This window comes from Apium graveolens, chromosome 5, assembly GCF_009905375.1.
Source record: "Apium graveolens cultivar Ventura chromosome 5, ASM990537v1, whole genome shotgun sequence".
NCBI lineage: Eukaryota > Viridiplantae > Streptophyta > Magnoliopsida > Apiales > Apiaceae > Apium > Apium graveolens.
Window position 1 is genome coordinate 224,604,315 of NC_133651.1, and position 18,306 is coordinate 224,622,620.

The 18,306-nt window shown below is 37.2% G+C and overlaps 1 long non-coding RNA gene across 1 annotated transcript; it reads left to right on the forward strand.

Annotated features, from left to right (window-relative positions):
• The first annotated feature begins 233 nt into the window (after positions 1-233).
• Positions 234-9,061, forward strand: LOC141724886 (uncharacterized). The gene is made up of 2 exons (XR_012576925.1): positions 234-2,489; positions 9,018-9,061. It is a non-coding gene; the product is annotated as an uncharacterized LOC141724886 (long non-coding RNA).
• Positions 9,062-18,306: the final 9,245 nt, after the last annotated feature.

The following is an 18,306-nucleotide window of genomic DNA, read 5'->3' on the forward strand; positions in this document are numbered from 1 at the left end:
CGAATCGTTATGTACACACAAGTTTAACCTAACAAATTTAATCAATAAACAAGCTACCATTCGATCCAAAACACAAAAAACGTTACGATGACGGTGTTTTTCGGAGAGACATTAAAACTTAATTAAAATCACGAAATAATCATGTATGAACCCTAAATTACACGATCTATAATCATACATCACAAAATATATCACAAAATATATGAACAAACAATCAAAATTAAAAACCCGAAATTAATTTAAAAATCCGAAACAAAATTTTTAAGAGAGTCATCACTCTCACAAATCGATAACAAAACTAGAGAGTACAACTCAAGAGTTTCAAATAAATTACTTGAATGACTTGATTTCGTTAAGAAACAGATAAGATATTCGAATTTTAATTTATCAAAAGTTTCAACTAATATAATGAACAGCAGTTGCATTATCTTGATCTCGACTTCTGAGTTGGAACTACAACCTGTCCAACAGCTAAAGGTGATCCAGATTCCAACAACTCTTGCTTACAGCCTTGAACTGCAGATTTGAGTGTCTAAATTTGAGCTTGTAGTTTGGGTCCTAGTCCTGGTTATATATAGTGGTTGAACTAGTTTACGAAAAAGTGTTTACCATTTATACTTTTTCTACCTGACCAAAATGATCGAACATGTTGTTCTCTACAGATTCAAACCCGACGCTGCACAGTCTCAGATTACCGAAATGATGAACGGTCTTAACAGGCTAATCTCAATCGATGAAGTGGCTTATCTTAGGGCAGGTCCACTTCTCCGTACTCAGGCATCATCCCTCACCTTCACTCACATGCTCCACAGCCGCTACAACTCTGAAGATGATCTGAAAGCTTATGCTGTACACCCCTCGCACGTTAGCCTCGTCAAAAGGACAGTTATCATAGATGACATCATTGCAGTTGATTGGGTTACGGAAGATGCATTAGATCCTGTTCCAGGTTCTTTTATAAAAGTTGTGTTTCTGAAGATAAAGGATGGTATAGCGCAGAAAGATTACGTGTTGGAAGTGATTAGAGAAACTTGTAGTAAGTTTAGTTCGATTCATCAGTTTGGCTTTGGTGAAAATTTCTCTCCAGATCGAGCTAAAGGATTTTCGGTTGGTATAATTATGGTGTTTGATGGAGTGGAGGTGCTGGATTCGAATGAGGAGATCATGAATTCGTTGAATGAAAAGTTAAGGGATTTGGTGCTTGACAGTATGACCGGTACTCTACAATCTGGTTCTAATTCTATTTGAAATAAGTGTTTATACTACTCCTGTTGGAATTGGATCAAGCAGCAGCAGCACTACCCGTTTTCGGATTGTGCTTGGCCTTTTCGATTTGTATTCAAGAATTTACTTAAGTTGGAAAATGAAAAAATGAACTTGGTGTTTTTTTTCTCTTGCCATTCATGTTTCTCAATAAAGTTTAAAAAATTAAACTCTAATTTTAATATAAAAATTTTATGTCAAATATAATCATTATTCTTTCAGAAAAATCAAATATCACCATTCAATTGAATATGGACCTAAACGTTATCCAAATTCCAACAACCAAAGGTTATCAAGATTCCAACGACCCTCAGTTAGAGCCTAGTTATAATTATAGGATACATCATATTATGTAGTACTAGTAACTAGTAAAAGCTGACCATCTAATCTACCAGACCAAAATGATCGAACATGTTGTCCTCTACAGATTCAAACCCGAAACGGAGCCATCTCAAATCGCAGCCACCATAAACGGCCTTAACGACCTAGTCTCAATCAAAGAAGTAGTCCATCTTAGCGCAGGTCCACTCCTGCGCACACACTCCTCATCCTCGCTCAGCTTCACTCACATGCTTCACTGCCGCTACAACTCTCAGGAAGATCTCAAAGCTTATGCTGTACACCCTGCACACGTTAGCCTCGTCAACAGAACAATAGTTTTGCTAGATGATATCATGGCAGTTGACTGGATCACTGAAGATGCATCAGCCCCTGCTCCAGGATCTGTTTCGAAAGTCGTGTTTCTCAAGTTGAAAGATAATTTGGCTGCGCAGAAAGACTACGTGTTGGAAGTGATCAGGGAAACTTGGAGGAAGTTGAGTTCAATTCGTCAATTCAGCTTTGGAGAAAATTTCTCTCTGGATCGAGCTAAAGGATTTTCGATAGCTATACTTATGGTGTTTGATGGAGTTGAGGTGTTGAATTCAAGTGCGGAGATTGTGAATTTGCTGAATGAGAAATTAAAAGATATGGTGGTGGATGATTTGGTTCTTGATTATGTAATGGAAACTCCGCAATCTGGTTCTTCTATTTGAGGCAAGTGTTTTTACTGATGCAGTTGGAACTGGAACTTTACTCAAGAATTCACTTGACGTGGTTACATATATGAAAAATGAATTTGCTAAGTTAGCTTTGCATTTTGTTTTGTATTTCTAGGTCGTTGGTTGTCAAAATTTATTTTATTTTGAGGAATTTGTTAAGGATTGTTGTCCTAAATCCGTGTGTAGGTGTTGACGGAGGAATTTGGTATCAACAAAGTTTGAGGTTCTTCGCCGGAATCAAGATCTACGATGGTGGTCCCTCGCCTGAAAAGTGAGCGGAGTGTGGTGGTTGTGATAAATTGGGGGCTGAGATTGCTTAGGGTTGGTGGTGGCTCCTTATGGCTCTCGCTTCCGACCCCTCACAATTTGCCTACGTATCCCTATTTATAGGGAATCAAGCCCACGTAGTTCTTGGGGAATAAGAAATCTAATGGGCTTAGACTTCTTATTCCCAGGCCCGGTCCAGAATCCATCTTCCGCTAGCTTTAGGAATATCCAACTATGAGGCCCAACCGCGAAGGCCCAAGGCTCGTTTGTAATCGCAGGACTTCACGGATAATGCATCTCCCTGCGCAAGGATAACATTCCGCTACAGCTATCTCCCTTGAATTACGAACGCAGGTATAGCCACGGTTCACCCCAAATGCCAGACGCGTCCCTGTCCCCCGAATGAGGATAACCCACCAGATAGCAGGACAGGTGATCCCAAGCTCTTGGGTGCAAAGTGCAGGATGACTCCAAAGTTCTCCAATGAGGACACCCATTGAATACAAGAACAGAGTTCCCAAAGCACACACCAAAGTTAACCCCGCATCCCCAACGAGGACACCCGTTGAATACAGGAGGAGGCCTTCAATCATCAGGCATACCCCTGGAGGTCTTCAAGCTTTTCACGGACATCCCCCTCCTTGACCGTCTCAAGGAGGGAATTCTTCAAAGAGTACCTGCAACAAATATGTTAGTGAAAATAATCCTCCATTGCTCCTTCCACGCTTGTCTTGCTTTAAACTTACTCTTGATCATGCATTCTTCACACATAGGTCGTCCTGAACGATTGGGCGCGTCCTGACGCTACGAACTCCACATATTGCTATATCTTTCAAGTATCTCTATTTGCTTTGTCTTGAATGAGAACAAGCTCAACCATCCCAAAGTGTGCATCTCCAGGAGGCAGGACGCGTCCTCCCCTTGTAAAATACACATATTCTCCTTGCTTGGCAACCTTATTACCTATACAGCTCATCCCATTATTTTTACTTATCAGGGCGCGTCCTGCGCCTTGGGCGCGTCCTGCGTCTTGGGCGCGTCCTCCTCCTTTCAATATCTTCCTGCTCATCTCTTTACATGACAACCCAAAGTACAGCCTACACAATCATGGACGCATCCTACATATACAGGGCGCGTCTTCGCTTCATACAATGTAGACCAAAACCTAATTATTCATCTTCTTGCCCCAATTCAATTCCAATTGACCCGTATTTGACCCGAGATGATCCAATACCAAATTTTGGCTATAACAACTACCCCCCGAATTCCATATGAAGTTGAAAACAAAATTGGAATTCTAATATCTACATCCAAGCAAAAATTTGTGTCATCCTCCACTCGTATGAGTATGCGTCCTCTACATCTTCCTCTATGAGGGCGGATTCTCAATTAAGGCCGCGTCTTCGGAATCTTATCCTCCTTATTGACCATGACGGCGCGCTCTCACTCTTTGCCGCGTTCACAATTGTTATTCACATTTCTTCCCGCCTTCACCTATGAATACCCCTTCTCTTCCTGATAACTTTAACCTTGGTTTGTCTAGAGAGGCTTACCACTTATGTACCATATCTCTAAGCTTACATGAGCTAACTCGGTGTAAGAAACAAGAGAATTTATACAAAAGTGTGCACTTCACATACTTTGGAAAAGCACAATCCATTAACAAAGGTTTGAGGGTTCTCTAACTTTTTCATCCCAATATTGGTCTCCCATGAGCGTGCCTTAAACTGAAAGGGTCATCATATGAGGGCGCGCACTAAGGAAAGCGCGACCAGAATAAAACACTAGCTCTCTGATCTTCAAGTAATAAATAATCTTTGACGCAAGGAGGACGTGCCTTGTTGGTGATAGTGATCCTTCCACCGATGACACAATACCATTCTATATTTGATTTCCTGCTTCTTTCCAAATCATGACTCCAAACCGCTGATCTCATCTTTTCGACAAATAGCGTGATTCATTTATTCAAATCAAAGTCAAAACTTTTACAATCTTCTTCAATCATCTATTTTTAGAGGGCGCGCCCTTTAAAGAGGTGACGTCTTCCTCAAATAATTAACATCATTAGAGGGCGCGTCCTCTTTACAAGGAGCGTTTTGCTCGATGAGAGGAGCGTCCACGTCGACAAGAGTATCATTCTTGGAGGGCGCGTCCTCTATGAGAGGAGCGTCCATCTCCACAAGGGGAATCACCCTTGGAAGGCGCGTCTTCTCTAAGAGGAGCGTCTACTTCGACAAGCTAACATCCTTGGAGGGCGCGTCCTCTCTAAGAGGAGCGGCTTATCTCGACAAGTTCTTCATCCTTGGAGGGCGCGTCATCTGTCAGAGACGCATCCTCCTCGACAAGGGTATTCATCCTTGGAGGGCGCGTCCTCTGTCAGAGACGCATCCACCTCGACAAGGGAAATCATCCTTGGAGGGCGCGTCCTCTGTCGGAGACGCATCCACCTCGACAAGGGAAATCATTCTTTAAGGGAGCTACCTCTGTAAGAGGTGCATCTATCTCGACAAGCTAACATCCTTGGAGGGCGCGTCCTCTCTAAGAGGAGCGGCTTATCTCGACAAGGTCTTCATCCTTGGAGGGCGTGTCCTCTCTAAGAGGAGTGGCTTATCTCGACAAGGTCTTCATCCTTGGAGGGCGCGTCCTCTCTAAGAGGAGCGTCTTATCTCGACAAGGGTATTCATCCTTGGAGGGCGCGTCTTCTGTCAGAGACGCATCCACCTTGACAAGGGAAATCATCCTTGGAGGGCGCGTCCTCTGTCGGAGACGCATCCACCTCGACAAGGGAAATCATTCTTTAAGGGAGCTACCTCTGTAAGAGGCGCGTCTACCTCGACAAGCTAACATCCTTGGAGGGCGCGTCCTTTGTAAGAGGAGCATCTACCTCGACAAGGGTCTTCTACAAAATCTTCATGTAACAAAACTAAATCAAAGATCAATATTTTTAGAAGGCTTTTATCTTCAACAAAGCTCAAGCGATGCAGAAACTATCTCTTGTTGAAACATCTCCCAACGAGGCATCTCACGAAGTGGCATCTGATAAAGGGCATCTCACTCTCAGAGACATTTTCTTAAAGTTGAGCGTTTCCTTAAACATGAGTATTTTTCCGACCTTAAGCATCTCTCTTATTTTTAGGAAAAGCCATGTACCTTACTCATGTGGCAATATGTAACACCACAGAACTAATGAGAGGTAACCTACCCCCCGAGCGTGCACCTTGTCAAAAGTACTTTGTAGCCTCATCTTCCTCATCTGAACTAATGCAACTCCCACATTCCCTTTTTGCTAAAGACAACCAGATGACCTTGGTAGTCATATCGAAAGAAGAAGCCTTAACATATGAGCCAAATATGCTCAGGGCGCGTCCTGAAAACTCACTCAGATTATTGAGGATGTGAGGGCGCGTTCGTTGAAACTAAACTCTCGACATACTAGGAAGATCATTGTACTTCATTCGCTTCTGTATAAATCATGTATGTAATATCGAGGAAGATCACATGGGTATTTCAATAAAGGCGCGCCTTGAGAGAGATAGCCTTGGAGAGTTTACTTATAACTGTTGAGGATATAACATTATATCCTTAGATGAAGGAGCTCATTCATGTCCTGGGGCCTCACCTTGACAATTAAGGGGCGCGTCCTAGGATTCATGGTACCTCTACTCTGATAGATTCTTTTCTCTTGAAGTTCCAATATTAAGATTCTCCTTGTGGTCAATAAAGTTCACCTCACCATCAATATTTTTTTTTGAGGGCGCGCCTTAAGGAAAGGGCGCGTCTTGAAAGATGAGGAATTAGTTCCAGTCGAGCCATTCTTCAAGTAGTGACTATAACTCATCTGATTATCATGACATCTTCATTGAAAACTTCCATAGACTTTTTCTTCTGAGGGCGCGCCCTGGGAGAGCAATTCTCCACTGAATGTTTCACATGCAGAGGGCGCGCCTTAATATATTGTGACGCAGCACTTGGTAACTCATGAGATTTTTTCCTGATAAGATTTCCTACCTACAATAAACACAATTAATATGGAACTTGAAATGTTACCTGGAGGACGCGTCCTAGAGGGACGGACGTGTCCAGTCGGTGAATTTTCCTGAAATTTGCTGAAAGTCATATGGGCCCCAAATATTTTAATCAAGGCGCGTCCTAAGAGTTTGTGGGGGATTTTCTCCATGCCAAATCTCTTTCCCAATCCTCTTCCTGCACAAGTCCCAAAAACAAGTAATGTAAAATACAACGAAACTAGTTGAGTGTTACCTTGATGGATCTTGTTAAAGGCGATGACTAGCTCATGATAGTAATGCCTTCTTCTTGGAGTGTTCTCCTCCCGATCGTCCTCAGATTTGCGCCTGATTAAGTCTTCTAAACTGAATAGTGTTCTTAAATCTTCTAAATCAAATAGAATTGTTCAGTCTTCTCGTTGGAGTAGGATTCTCCAATCTTCTAAATGGAATAGGATTCTCCAATCTTCTAATTAGAACATGATTCTCCCATCTTCTAGATAGAATATAATTCTTCAATCTTCTAAATAGAATAGGATTCTTCAATCTTCTATACCAAATAGGTTTCTCCCAATCTTCTTAATGGAATGGGTTTCTTGCAATCTTCTAAGATAAATAGGATTTTTTGGTAAAAATTCGTAGCTGCTGTTTTCCTCTGTTTCCGGGCTGCTCAACTTGGATTGTCCTATCCATATCATCTCTGAATTAAAGAGAATTCAATAAGCTTCGCGTAGGCTGTAAGATCGTTCAAATCTGACTTACGGAACTCGAGATACGGCCCAAACAGTGTAAGCAAATCGCTTAACCCACCAAATCCGAATTTTTCATCCAATTTTGCTCCTTTGTGGCCATGGTTGTAAACTTCAACCCTCATGGCTGGAAATCATCATCCATGGATCTCCCTCGTGGCCGTGGATACTACATTCAAATCTCCTTCGACCCCCCTGGCCAAAAATATTTATTTTACGGATCTCCTTCGTGGCCGTTGTATGCAACTCCTCTGTGGCTATCCTTCAATTCTTGCGTCAAAGAACCTTCATCGTGACGAGACATCTCTTCCTCCTGAGATTATGATCTTGATGAGCACCCCTCCTTCTAGCGCCAATTTGTTGACGGAGGAATTTGGTATCAACAAAGTTTGAGGTTCTTCGCCGGAATCAAGATCTACGATGGTGGTCCCTCGCCTGAAAAGTGAGCGGAGTGTGGTGGTTGTGATAAATTGGGGGCTGAGATTGCTTAGGGTTGGTGGTGGCTCCTTATGGCTCTCGCTTCCGACCCCTCACAATTTGCCTACGTATCCCTATTTATAGGGAATCAAGCCCACGTAGTTCTTGGGGAATAAGAAATCTAATGGGCTTAGACTTCTTATTCCCAGGCCCGGTCCAGAATCCATCTTCCGCTAGCTTTAGGAATATCCAACTATGAGGCCCAACCGCGAAGGCCCAAGGCTCGTTTGTAATCGCAGGACTTCACGGATAATGCATCTCCCTGCGCAAGGATAACATTCCGCTACAGCTATCTCCCTTGAATTACGAACGCAGGTATAGCCACGGTTCACCCCAAATGCCAGACGCGTCCCTGTCCCCCGAATGAGGATAACCCACCAGATAGCAGGACAGGTGATCCCAAGCTCTTGGGTGCAAAGTGCAGGATGACTCCAAAGTTCTCCAATGAGGACACCCATTGAATACAAGAACAGAGTTCCCAAAGCACACACCAAAGTTAACCCCGCATCCCCAACGAGGACACCCGTTGAATACAGGAGGAGGCCTTCAATCATCAGGCATACCCCTGGAGGTCTTCAAGCTTTTCACGGACATCCCCCTCCTTGACCGTCTCAAGGAGGGAATTCTTCAAAGAGTACCTGCAACAAATATGTTAGTGAAAATAATCCTCCATTGCTCCTTCCACGCTTGTCTTGCTTTAAACTTACTCTTGATCATGCATTCTTCACACATAGGTCGTCCTGAACGATTGGGCGCGTCCTGACGCTACGAACTCCACATATTGCTATATCTTTCAAGTATCTCTATTTGCTTTGTCTTGAATGAGAACAAGCTCAACCATCCCAAAGTGTGCATCTCCAGGAGGCAGGACGCGTCCTCCCCTTGTAAAATACACATATTCTCCTTGCTTGGCAACCTTATTACCTATACAGCTCATCCCATTATTTTTACTTATCAGGGCGCGTCCTGCGCCTTGGGCGCGTCCTGCGTCTTGGGCGCGTCCTCCTCCTTTCAATATCTTCCTGCTCATCTCTTTACATGACAACCCAAAGTACAGCCTACACAATCATGGACGCATCCTACATATACAGGGCGCGTCTTCGCTTCATACAATGTAGACCAAAACCTAATTATTCATCTTCTTGCCCCAATTCAATTCCAATTAACCCGTATTTGACCCGAGATGATCCAATACCAAATTTTGGCTATAACAGTAGGTTTGTATTTTCCTTAATAAAATGCTACCTGGTGTTCCTTTCAAGAGTCGCTGGTCCCCTTGCACATTGGTTTTCAAATTCAACTCGGGACGAGAAAACTGTCTATAATTTGATCATATCCTATGTTTTAGGACAACCAAATTGAGTAATAAAGGTTGTAACACTAAGTAGAAATGATTTTATGCACACGCATGGAATAGCCGCAACTAATGTGATGATTAGAGAGGAGTTTTAAGAGCTCCTGGTCCTGGCGAATTTCAGTTTATGGTTTGCTCTGGTATTAATAAGGGTGGCTGCTTTGGTGGATTTAATGAATGGTGAATTGTTTTGCAGTTTGGAAAAAAAACAGGTTAAATTAGCTTTGTTGATCTTATTATTCACAAATGAGGGAACTTATAGGAGGATCCTTCATCCCTTCCGCAATTAAAAATAACCAGTAATCAACAAAGTAATTATAATCAGCATTCAATCAAATTTAATTAATATATAAAATTCATAACTTCAAATATTCGTTTGTCTTCATCAAATCACATTTATATATTAATTAAACTAGTTGGTAACCCGTGCGAAACACGGCCCGAAATTAAAAATAATAATATCACATTATTAATTGCATAAAACTGAAACTCATAATTCGTGCAAAATACAGATCTAAATATAATATATAATATAATATATAATGCTGTTAAAATATGTAGTTAAAAATCTGACATGTTAACTTACTAATACAATTATTTTAAAGTAAACTCACGCTTAGAGGTTCAATAACAAATAAAAATTGAAGGGAAATAAAATTTACAGAGAGTAAAAAGTTAATTTTTGTCAGTTGAGATTTTATTACATAAAATTTTAAAAATAATTGTTCCGGTCAGTACCAATATTTAGGACCTAAGCATGATTTTCTTATTAATATAGATAGTTAATAACCCGTGCGACACACGGGACCGAGACTAAAAATACCGAATTAATATTTGTAGAAAGTTATTCATAATCCGTGCAAAACACAAATTAAAATTAATATATTAATATCAATATTAAATTGATACTTGTAAAAAATAGTTATGTGATTAACAATAATCGAATCAGTTATGAAATTTTTCACTATAATTCTAATTTTAGATTGTTTTACTTGATATAAAAATCTAACATATTAATTTTATTTTTGTAAAACGAATTATAACTCTATCGTATCTTATGAACCAAATATCTATTCTTTAGATAATTTAATAGTAATTAATATAATTTGATAATTATCTTATAAATAACTTTTGCAATATAGTTTATTTAATATTACTTAGTTATCGATAAAAATTACGATTGGATGAACAATAAATACATAAAAAAAATTACAAATCAGAAAACAAAATTTATTGAGAATAGGTAAGTACCAAATTTGTACTTTGCTACCTTGATATTTTAGAACCAAATTATATATTGTTTCGCTTATTAATAAATAGTATAGATTATAATCAATATTTATTTTAAAAAAAAATATCCTGCACCGGCTGACCACTTGACCAGTCCCAAAAACCACCGCAGTCCCACCCAGCCCCAGTTCCTCAATCACTCGCCTTCTATGCCTTGAAACCAATTCAAATATAGCATCAAAATTGCAAAATTATGGCCTTAGAAACAATTCTAATCATGCGGATTCAAAAAAAAAAAATGTACTGGCGTTTGGAGGCGGATTTGTGAGAGAACAAATAGAAACAGTGAAGAGGAAATTAGGACACAAGGCCTAAAATCACAAATCAAAGCCTAAAATAGCACAAAATCCGTACTATGATGCCAATATTTGATCTAGGGGCCAAAGACTGAGAGGGCACTCCGCAGAGAACCTGCAGATATTTCAGAGCCACAAAACATGCTCTCCCCTGTATTTCAATCTAGCCCCAGCCTTCTTTTATCTCTTTAAATTCAACACAGCCACGTATATCATAGTGTGAGAATCGAATATGAATAACATTAAAAACTTATAATATTTCGAAATTGCAAAAATTAGGGGAAGTATGAGAAGCGACTGGGTAGATGTTTGTTAGTTATATAGGCGGAGCATTTTGCGACCAGATTGATCTAGCTAGGGTTTTGATATTTTCGTTTGATGTTTGTTTTGGGCCTTTCACATTTGGAGTTGGGCCTAAAGATTGGACTTGCGACGAAAATAACTTTAACCCATTTAACAATTCATTGCTTCTTCTTTTTTCCCCTTTAATTAGCTTTAATAACTGCCAACATTTGTTGGAAGAGAAGAGAACGGAAGAAATGGAAGCAGAAAATAATTGAATAGAAATAATAGATGAAAAGAAATTATTCGTGTGCTCCAGAGTTTGTGTAATAAAAAAAGAAAAGAAATAAAATGATGGCATGCTTGTGAGTGAATAATTTTAAATCTTTTCATTTTTAGGAAAAAAATTTTTGAAGAATTATAGGAAATTTTCTTTTCGAATCATTTATTTTCTCTCCTAAAAGATTTAGGAGCACACCTCCAATTTTTTTAAAAATTTCTCTTTTCTCTTTTCTTCTCTCCATTTTTAAATTCAAAAATACAGCGTAAATGCTCTTATGATGGTCTGATATATTTGTTTCGATGTTTAACGATATCTACGAGGCGTTGATGCTGGTTAAAGTACTGACTTTTTATTGGACCCCAACAATGGGTTTAAAATCGGATAAGTTGAATTGAAATTATCATGATTGATATTTTACCAAAATTAATTTGATATATTAAATTTGACAATGATTTCAAACTGATTTTATTAGAATTTGAAACAATAAGTCCTATAAAAATATGATCAATGCTAAGATTTTAAAAATGGTCCCAAATTTTGTTGAGTAACCAGCTCATCTAAAATCTTAAGGTGTTAGAGGAAGGCCCCAATAGGATCATATATTTAACACTCCCCTCACTCGAAAGCCATCTTTGGGGCATTAATTGCCTTTAGTGTCCACATTAAATTGTGAGAATATTGGGGGTGGCTAGGAATCGAACATTAATTCTCCCGCCAGCCTAAGCTCTGATACCATGTTGAGTAACCAGCTCATCTAAAACCTTAAGATGTTAGATTTTGTACAAATTTAACAAATTGATTACCTTAAGGCCCCAATAGGATCATATATTTAACAAATTTATTAATTACTCATGAATTAGTGATTGTTAACTCTTGTCGTGATGATCATTTGAAGGTCATTTTCACCTAAATTGATTATCTTTGGATTTGTAATAGGCTTTCAGATTTTGTACTGGTTTTTCAAAAGAAGTATGTGTTTCTCAACATCGTCTGCTTACTACGAATTTTTGTATTAGTCAATTATCGGAAGGAATGAGTGCGATCACATCACGTATCCTTTGTGAAATTTGAAAGGCGTGAAAACACTAGAATTTAAATACTTAAGAATAGTTTTAGGTTAAATGCTGAATAATAAAGGCTCGTTTGGTATGGGATATTCAACAAAGGGAAAAAATCGAGTTCATTCCCCTTATTGATATTTTTTTAATAAAAATAGTCATTTATTTTCCCTCCATTCTCCACCCCCAACTAGGTATTTAGACGGCCTTTCCCACTTTTATTTTCTTATTTCAATTATAATTTAAATCTTAAACCAAATAAATAGATCAATATGAAAAATTAATTTTAAAAAATAAAAAATGATTATTATTTAGTTTTTATAAATTAAAAATGATTTTGATATAAATTTATATGTTAATTTATTAAAAAAAGTGACGGTGCTATTTAATAATTAATTATGTTAGTTTATTATAATGCTAATATATTATACTGTTATAAATATAAATATATTTGACTATATTGAGATTGCTTAATATTAAAAAATAAAAAATAAATGTAATCATGTAATTTTTCATTTTGTTTTCTCATCTAAACCAAACAAGTTAAACAATTTTGGGTCATTTTTATACTTTCTCCTCCTTTCCATTTCTCAATTTCATCCCGTTTCTCCCCTAAATGTGGATAGATAAGACAAATTCAATTAGGAGTGTGGCAATATTTTTTGGCAGAATTTAAAATACAGTTTTAATTTATATAAATATGTATGAAAGTTAAAAAAATTATGAAAAAACATATAATATACTTTTGAGGTGAGGTAAACTGGGGGAGCCCGTGTGTAATCCACTAGTAAAACAAAATGTTGAACAGAGAAGGACAAAGAGACAAGTGGGACTCCAATTTGTCTCCAATTGAACTTGTTCCATATTTTGTGGCCACCGTAATTATATTTATATTCTTGTGCACCCTAACCAACTTATATTTATCTCGACAATATCTCTCCTTTTCCAAGAATTTTTATGATGTTTTTCTTTCTTTCTTCCAGATTTTTTACTGGTGAATAAATCTTTTCTAGCAAAATTTTAACTAATATCTTTATGTTAACTTCTGTATTCTGCTTTTTCCTAATACTAAGAATTTTAATTCATCCTAGCTAATTTAAATGTAAAAAAAAATTATATAAATTATTTCAACTATCTTTCTAAAATAAAGTTTATTTCGGTTTGTTAAAAAAATGTAAACCTTTTAATTTTTACAAATTCTTTGGAGCCAAACTCCCATTATGGTTAACCGACTATACTAGAAAATACGTTTTGTAGAATGCATTTTGTCTTTGTTTACCTACTATCGCTTTCCCATTACTAGCTAGTAGCTAGTACATTGTACATAAACTAAATATACACGATGCCACGAGCATATGCATATAATGAGTTTCATAATTTGTAGAATATGATCCCAACCGAACTTTTTGACCTGCACTTATTCTCGTACAGAAAACAGAATAGATAAGATAAAGAAATGATCCATTACAATTTACACACCAGATCAACTTACGACCTTATAACCCATAATGCATTTTCTCCTTTTGTTTAAGATATTATTTTAAAAAAATATTATAAAAATACGGTTAGAAATCAAAAGCATCACATACACGACTTATTTTATGTTTTCTGAAAATTCTGAAAATTGATTGAATTTTTTTGTTACATTTAAGGTTGCATTGGACCCATCGGTTTAAATATAAGTTTTTATTTGATTGTAAAACCGTATTTTTGAAAAAAAAAAGATGAGAAATCATATTTGTGTAAATTAAAACTTTTAAAAAAAATCATATTTTTACAAAAAAAACTTCAAAAACTTATTTTTCAAAACAACATCTTTATTTAACAAAGTCTGAAACTTCTGTTAACCATTTCAAAACTTCAATTTTAAATAAATTTAAATCAACTTGTATTCAAGGGATTTTGACTGTGATTTTTCAGGGGGGAAAACCGTATTACAACCATTAGTATTCGAACCCTGACGCTCCAACCATTAGTATTCGAACTTTGACGCGAACCAAAGTTTTTTAATACTAACTTTAATTTTGAAATAAAATATGTGGTAACATTTTCCGATCAAAGACAACACACTGTACTATTCATTATAAAACTTTTCCATGTACCTGATATTTTTGATAGACTTAAACTAGCGCCGTTGTATTTATGTTGAAATGTAAAATATATTGCTACGACACAAGCGAAAATGAGAAGCGAAATGAGAGAATGTTTTTATGTGCGTGTTTGGCACCTCATATTTCTCTCATATATGGGCCGAAAGCCCTATATCGTTTTGGACGGACTGTTTGGCAAACAAAAAAAATGGTCCTTCAGTCTCAAAAATAAGGAAATTCTGAAGGTGGGTTCAACGGTCAAATCCCGGTTTCAGCCCACGTTTTAAGCTAATCCAGGAAACTCATATATGTTATTTCTCATGTCTCCACTTCACTAACCCTAGCAGCCATTTCAGACTCCTCCTTCTTTCGTCTCTGTTCTCCAGAACCTTCATATTATCGATTTTTCTTCTTTTATTTCATCAATTGTTTGCCGATGGCCGAGATTGAGGCGGAAGCGTCTTCCGGATCCGGATCCGCTAAGTGGACCGAGGAGTTACATGCCATCTTCTGTGAGTTATGTGTTGCTGAGGTCGTAAAAAGTAATAAGGTAGGAGGAACATTGAACAAACAAGGGTGGAATACGACTCACCATGAATTCAAGAAGCAGAAACCGGCTGTAAAGTACACTATTAAGCAATTCAAGAATCACTGGGATGCAATGAAAGTTGATTACCAGTTATTCAGGAAGATTAAATTTGGGAACAGTGGCTTGGGGTGGAACGAGAATACGAAGATAATCGAAGCATCTGCATCATGGTGGGCAGCAAAAAAACTGGTAAATTCTTCATAGTAATCGTCAATATTTGCTGTTTGTTTTTAAGATTGTTATTTGAATGAGTTTATGTCGTTTGTCGAATTAAATAAAATGTTTAAATAGTAGTTAATTTGCCTTGTGTTCAGCCTTGGCAATCGCTGCTAGTTAGCCTTGACAATAATGTGTATACTGGCTACCAGAAGTAATAGCCCCAAGAGGCTCAAGGACCTTTCCCTGATAATTATTACAAATCATAGTTTATCATAGTTTGTAGTATAAAATCATAATTTGGACATTAAAATTTCATTGTTAGACCATAGATTACATATAAAAATAACTCACATTCGTAAACTTTAAATTATGAGGGATGATGCTTTAGAACATTTAAGTGTAACAAACTGGATATGTTAGGTCACACAACACTGTAGAAGGGGGTTGAATAAAGTGTTATTACAATCAAATCGATCTTGAACACAAGTAACAGTAAACATATATATTCAATATAATAAACTCTGTTACAATGGAACTGTTCTCTCTCAATGATGAACAAATATCACTAAGAGCTGCTAGGTTACAACATATAATCTTCTCGATAATGATAACACATATAGTGTAAACATAATTCCTGTGTTTATATAGTACACAGTTACAAGATAACTTCTAATTGATATGGAATATAATTCTGTCTCCAAAAGTATATCAATCAGATATCTTCTACAAGTCTTCCAGTCTTCTAACTCTTTCCATGCATATCTTCTTTTGCTTTAGTCTCGATCTTCTACTGTTAATCAGCTTCCTTCCTTAACTGTAAGTCCTCCCGCACTTAAGTTCTGATATGACCTTAAGTTCTGACTTCCAGTAAGTCCTGATTTGTCCCGTTGTTAAGTTCTGAAAACTAAACACAAATCATATTAGACATGACATCTCAAATATATCTAACAATCTCCCCCAACTTGTAAATTATACAAAATATACAAGTTAATAGATTTGATGATGTCAAAAACATTTAAGTACAAATGCAATAAGAGTTTAACTTGATAATTTAACTACAACTTACAGTCCTTATAGCTTTTACCAATCTCACTGAGTCAATCTGAATCCATAATGATTCTTAACAAAGTGTGATATCAGTTTTTCTTCTTTAATCCTCAGGACTTGAGAGAGTGTAGTCTTGACTTTCTTCATCTCTTCATTCTCACTCCCAATCTGATAGATTGCAGTCCTTAAAGCAGAGATATGGTTTCTTTCTAAACCATTGTCCAGTCTTATTACCATAGGATGAGAAGAGTCTTCATTGTAGCATAGACATTTCTCTTTCAGTATTACCTCAAACTTAGCAGAATCCTTCTTCATAGGAATTTGACTTCCATCATCTTCAACAATACATGGAATGAATTCTGTAAATCTTGAACTAGAAATTCTTGCTTTATCTCTGATGGTCTTCAATATGAAGTTTGACCATCTCCTGGTAATATTAGACTTTACCTCTAAAAGGTAATGAAAGAATTGAAGTTCTTTCAGTGATTTGTTCAGCACATCTGATTCTGTCATTTGATATGTCCTTCCATCTTTAAGAAATAAAATCAGATTTTCTTTCACATTGTGTTTGTTATGAACATCCAGTACCACTTGAACAGATATAACTTTATCAAGATGCTTCTGTGTAACATCTTCAAGAGGTCTGTCAGTCAATAAAAATGGATCTCTAGTAGCAACTTCAACTCCTGTGTTTAATCTTTGCTTCATCAGAACCTAGTCCAGCCCTGTCTCTTGGTTCTCTAGCATTTAACCCAATAGTCATGAAAGTAGACATCAGTTGGCTTTGCTTTGGATCTGATCGTTTAACATTTTTCCACAGAAGTTTCTTTTTATCAGCTACTTCCATTTTTTCTAAATCAACTTGAGCACTGTCAGAGGTTGATGACTTTAGAAATCTTCTTTCTTTTCAGAATTTGAACATCTTCTTCAGTCAGAGTTTCATCATCATGAATTGTAGTTTGATAGACAGGATCTATCACAACTGAAGGTATTTTCCTCTTTTGAAACTTTATAGGTTCATCAACCTTTTCCTTTCCTTTCCATTTAAAATCAATCTCAGATTGTGATCTTATTTTGGGCTTTGATGCCTCAAAAATTGTCTTCTTTTTTATCACAATGCCTTTCTCCTTAGGCCTTGGAGGTTTCTTTGCAACAGAAGCTTTTGGCTTTAGATTTTTCTTTTCAGCTTTAAATCTAGCTTCTTCCGCCTTGAGATTTTCTAAATCCATTCCTGGATTATATTTCAGAAACAATTTTCTAGCAATTTCTTTATCAAGTATCTGAATCTTGGGATCCATGTAGTAGATAGTAGTCTGTTTTCCTTTAAGCTTCAGAGTTTGCATAAACTTTTGAGAATCTTGACTTCCACCTTGTATCAGAACATCAGGTTTTATCAGACTTTGCTCATCAGAACTTGATATCAGATTTTGAGTTTGAGTACTTGCTATCAGATTTTGAGTTTGAGCAGCTTCAGAACTTGTCTTCTTTTGAGTAGAAGATTTGCTTGCATCAGTAACTAGTTTCCTTGAAGAAACCTTGTTGCTCTGCCCTTTACTTTGAACTTGACCTCCACCCTTGCTAGGGTTTCCCTGATCATCAGCTTCATCATCTTTCTTCTTCAGTATTTGATCATCTGAGTATTTGGACTTAACTATCTTCTCCCCCTTTTTGGCATCATTAGATAGTAGGAGTGAGAGAAGAAGTTCTACTGAAGTTTAAATTTCATTCAATTGAGCCGGTTGAGAAGCTTGATTTGCCAGAACCTCAGTAATTTGGGCATGTTGCTTCTCTTGAGTTTTCTCAATTGCTTCTACTTTCTCAGAAATAGGTCTGATAAACCTCTTTTTATTAAGCTTGGCTTCCATATCTAGCTTTTCAGCCTTGTCCAGAAGTTTGTCAACCTTTTCTTGAGTTTGAGAGTGAAGACCTTGAAGATGCTTGGTAGAGAGAGCAGTGATCTTGAGCTGTGTCTTGAAATCAGAATTTGACAATAACTCATCAGCTTTTGACACATGCTCTGTCAGAATGTTAGAGCTTGGAATAAAATCAGAATCATTC